Raw genomic sequence first — 5,540 nt, 5'->3', positions numbered from 1 at the left:
GCGGCCACAGCCCGGGCCGGCCCACGCACCGCCCCAGCGGCCCGGCGCACCTTCCCACAGCCCCGCCCCGGCCTGGACCCGACAGCCAATGGAGCCCACACCGCACCCGCCGCCACCGCGCCACCACCGCCCTATAAGCGAGGCCCAGCCCGCCCACCGCCGGCACGCGCAACCGGCGAGTAATAGAGCAGCCAATCCCGGCGCCAGGCTTCGCCCCGCCCCCAGTGACCCGCTTCGACCAATTAACGTGCAGCGCCGGAGCTGTCAATCACACCCACTGACCAATGCGGTGCGCCACTCTATTGCTCCCCTGGTGTGCGCCCCACCACCCCGGTAGCTCCACAGCCGCGCCCGCTGCTTCCGCGGGCACGGCGCGGGCACGGCGCGGGCACGGCGCGGGCACGGCGCCCCGGCACGGCGGGCCCCGTCCCGTCTGGGGACATTCTCTAGCAGCAAGCGCTTCAAACGTGGTGCTGTCACACAACGGTGTCGCCGCGGGTCTTTTGGTACAACCTACATCCCGTAACAAGTGACACCAAAGACAGAGGGGCTCGCTACACTAGGAGCTCCCAAGGGTAGCTCTGCTGTATCTCTGCATCCGCACGCTAGGATAAAGTAGTCTCGTGTTACCATAAAGTGTCTGAAACGCCTCTTGTGCTGAGAAGAGGAGCGGTGCTCATCCCGCCAGCGAGCGCCGCTGTCCCGCGCGGTGGCACTGCCACCAGCTGACACTCGCAGCGCTGCACGGATTCACAGCTTAGCTTGGAGAGCTGCTCCGTCCAGCCAAAGCCCTGGTGGGGCAGTCACTAACACCCACGGTAACAGATTTTTGTGCAGCACCCCTGTAGGAGCCGTGTTGGCTGCTCACAGCTCTTGACCGAGGTGTGAGTACTTTTGCTGTCTCAAAAATTTCTCAATAAATATGACCAAGAGTGAAATGCCAGGAGACTCAACTGCTTTTTTCCGCAGAGGACGGGCACCTGGGTAGGCAAAATATCAGTTCCCCTTTTATCAATAACAATAAAATCTTAGCACTTCAGCCACAACTGCCCAAAGAATGGCGATTGCAGTCTTGATTTCTGTGATGAGACTGTCTTCATTCTGATAGTTCATGGGAAACTAACACCCTATCATGATAACTTCACTGTAAATAGCACCTTGCTTTGAAATAAATTTTATCGTTATTACAACAACTTGTAATCAGAATTTTTGCTATGCTTCAAAAGTAAGGATTAAAGACAGCCCTGTTCTCTCATTTGGGGTGCATCTGCTGATAGATGCACACCACTGTAAAACAAAATAAAGTGTATATCCTCTACGGATTATTCCAAGCCTCAAACATATTCATTGCATCTCTCCTGGCTTTCATGTAGACACACATTTGAGGGCATGCTTACTGCAGAGTAAAACGAATTTAATTGGACTTAGTGCTCTTTCAAGTTTCAATTCCATTGAAGAGATCACAAACTGTTTTTCATGGAATTAATGACAGTAAGTTCAGGCAATTATCTGCTAGCAAAGAGCTTTACAAAATCCTGGTAAGTTGAGTCAAATCTCTCAGGCTCTGAACTGCTTCAAATTAAAAACAGAAAAACTTAAGTCAACTGTTACCGCTGAAGATGAATAGATCACATGGACACAGGTCGAGGTGTGGTGAAAGGAAGAGAAAGTTTATTTTTCCTCCCAGGATTTATAGGTTTCTGACCACGGCCAGGGATCGGATGGTCAGGGTAACACTTTCCCACTGCACTGGCCATGAGAGATGCCCATCACAAGACGTGTAACAGAAAGAATGTACACATATCTATGTTTACAGTTACTGTCCTGGGAAAGTCCTTAGAAAACTATGTTAGCAAGCTCAAAAGCTGAGTTTTCAGGGTGACAGACAACAAAGGAAAAATATCATTATTTCTGCACAGTTCTTATGTTGCAAAATCTATGATTAACAAAAATTCATGAATAAATTTTCAATAATGTGATAAAATAATAAAATACTGTATGAGAAATGTTCACTTAGATCAACCTTATTTGCCTCTGAATTGTTGGTTTGATTTGTAGAAAGATGAAACTTCATGTGTTTTCAGTGTGAAGAGGGAACTGGAAAGCTATTTTGTCCTCTACTAATCTGGAGAAGGACATTAACACCATCACATTACTACAGCATATCAGAAAACTTACCAAATCTCTGCTGATCTTTTTGGAGCTTTTTGGTATCAATTGCAGCATCTACATTAGGTGTCCTTGGCACATGTTGTATCCAGAAAGTTTTTAAGAATTTTTAGAAATATTTTTATTTAAATATTCTACAGGTTTGAATCAAAATTATGCTGTTTATGAAAGACGACAGACAACCATCATGGTTCAGTGCCTTCACTGACTGAAATGTCCTTGCAGCTTTAATAGGTACTTTGAAGGTCATAGTGTCTCTGGAGAGAGATGAATATGAGGAATTCAGAAATATTTCAGCAGTAAGATTAGAGATTTGATGTTCTGTGGGATTTGGCTTTTTTTCATGAAGCCTCAAAAGAAAAAAATTCTAACTGCTCAGAGAGATTCCACAATGACAGCCAAATCCATTGTTTGCTATAAATTAACCTTGTCTTTATCTGTATTGTTCTGTTTCTTAAAATTAATGTAAAGCTTTAAAAAAATTCTTTGTTTTCTGATGCTCTGATCTGTTAATCAAACCAAAATTTCTGTAAGAGATTTCAGCCTCCAAACTGTTTAAAACTCTTGCATGATAAATAAAAGTAATTTGCAATCTCTTTTTTGCTTGCAGTTGTCAGGAAAATTAATCCACAGTGCCAGAGGTTTATGTCTAAAAAGCAGACAGAGGAATCCCATAGCTTTATTCATTAACAAAAGAAGAGGTCATGGGGCAATTTCCCATGGCATCTCTCAAATTGCTGGGGGATGCAGCTCCTTTTTATCCTAATTTCTGAACCCCATTTCCTTCTCTCTTTCCTCATTGTCTTAGGTACTTGAGAGGTACAGACTTCCCAAATTGCCTAATACAGACCCTCTTCTAATGTGCATCCTCTCCCCCTCAACCCTTTCCTTTGTGTCTTTTTTTCTCTAAATACAGGAATTTAGTGCAGCCTTGGGTGAGTAACAGTCTGTGTCAATTAGTGGAATTCTTCTGGAATTTATGGTTCCTATCATTGCTTCTTTCACCTATCTGCTGTTTTATCTACCAGCAGGCCCAAAGTTTGTTTGTAAAAACACCTCCTTCTCATTCCTTTCACAGCTTTTCACTATGTGCAATCAGTGTGTGATTGTCAAGCTACATACTTACACAAACAACAGAGGCAGACAAGGAAAATTTGAATTTTACTGTCAATGTGTAAGCAAATGTTGTGTCTGGAATTTTACACCAAAAAGTAGCAGTGATGGCTTTGGCACAACTGCATATTTACTTGCAAAGCCTGAATCTCACAATTTGAGCCCTATGCATAGGTGCCTAACCTTTCTGGCAGCAAGTGACTCATGTTAAATCAAGATGAGGGCTGCCTGCCTAAGTGGCTACTCCATCTACATTCTTTCCACAAGTGGATTTTTCACATGGACAGAACAGCATGCTACATAGGTTGCCTAACAGGTGTAGATATGGAATATGGCATTTTTACCAGAAGAGCCCTTGTTTTTTGTTTTTTTTTTTTTCCTTTTCTTTTTTTCAAGGTGCAAAAGTGCCTAATTACAAGATACAGAATTGAGAACAGTAACTGAAGTAAGTTTCTCTGACCGTTACAGCTAAGTACCTAACCACCAGCAAGGGTCATCATGTCTTTGATCTTTCTTACAGATACTTTCTCATCCCTGGACATTTCATTTTCTAGTGCCTACATCTCTCCTGTCTGAGGGAGAAACATCCCAAACACATCACATGGCTCAAGGTGCCATTCTGGGGCAGGGCGCCAGAAGGGGTGGAGAGGGTAACACTTAGAGGATCTAGCCATCACATATGTTTTCCAGCAACACAAATCTACTAAGCAAACTGTCTACAGGAAATCTTAAACCAAAAAGAGAGCTGCATCACCAAAGATTGACACACTTGTAGAGGAATACACCTAATGCTGAGAGCTTTGTATGTGAGCTGGACATTATGTCCTGGATGGCAGCATATGTGTGGAGCCCCACCAAAGGAGCCACAAACAGGCACTGACCTTCTGCTAACAAAGGGCACAGGGACCTGTGGTGCTAGCTGGTGGGGGTGGGGGTGGCCAGTCACCTAGAGATTCTGCATGACCCAATAAGCAAGGAGAAGACCTCAGCCAAAATATCACTGTTGGATCGAGAGACAAGTGCAAGGGGCAGAGAAGGTGGGCACAAAGATTGTAAGCATGTAAAAGCCCAGGGACTTCTTAGAAACAGTGTGTGCTGCTACTGAGTTGCTGCATCACGACCAAAAAACTTACAGGAACTCAGTATCTGGGAAATGTGGGGTCAAGATGGCAAAGGAAGTTTGTCTAACAGTGTAAGTGTGGTGTGTGTAGGGATTCAAATAGGGACTGTCAGATCACTGGAGCCACCCACTGCAAAGAGGTCTCAGTCCCAGCAGTGAAAATCTCACGGGTTGTGAATGTTAGTCCTAGAGTGGAATCTGAATGCTCCGAAAAGAGATCCAGAAACTTGAAAAATGTGATAATAAAGACTTAGATAAAAGATATTATTACCATTGTTAAGGTTTTTATATGAAGTCCATATTATAACATAATAAAACTACATGCAGTGTGATTGTTTGTTATTATCTACCTAAAGGCCATAATCTAAAGTACAGGCTTTAAAGAAGTAGAATACCTCTTTTCATCTTTATTTGTCATGTTTTGTTCTGGTACAGAGTTAGTTGTTTTTATTTCTGAAAGAGTTTACTATCCTCAAACTCTATAATTGTCATTTCCCTCTTGAGTCTAACCAGCTAGATAGAACAGGTATTTTTCCTGCTTTCTCTTGAATCCTTGCTCCCTATCCTTTCACAATTCCTGTCTTACGTCATGTGTGATAAAAGGTATGCTTTATTGTAAAAAGCAGTACTTGATATGACTATAGGTTGTATCATGTTTCATTATTTTGGTCCTTTAACTCTGAGAGAACTTTTTCTTGTTTCTACATTAAAATATTAATGTTCTAATGCATTGAATTTGGTTTGCAAAGCCAAGCTTTGGGGGAGTGGGAGGCGGTGCTACAGGGGTGGCTTGTGTGAGAAGCTGCTGGAAGTTTCCACCATGTCTGCCAGAGCCTGTCCCTGGTGGCTCCAAGGTGGACATGCTGCTGGTCAAGGCTGGGCTGGTCAGGAGTGGTGATAACGCTCCTTTGAGATTTAAGAAAGAAAAACAAGTGCAAATGTAATTGTGGCCAGAGAAGAGTAGGGTGAGAATATGTGAGAGGAACAGCTCTGCATGCACCAAGGTCAGTGCAGAAGGACGAGGAGGAGGTGCTCCAAGCACCAGAGCTGAGATTCCCCCACAGCCCCTGGCACAGCCCATGGTGAGGCAGCTGTGCCCCTGCAGCCCATGGAGGTCCATGGGGATGCAGAGATCCAC

Source organism: Parus major, chromosome Z, assembly GCF_001522545.3.
Source record: "Parus major isolate Abel chromosome Z, Parus_major1.1, whole genome shotgun sequence".
Lineage (NCBI taxonomy): Eukaryota > Metazoa > Chordata > Aves > Passeriformes > Paridae > Parus > Parus major.
This window is presented reverse-complemented; position numbering follows the sequence as displayed.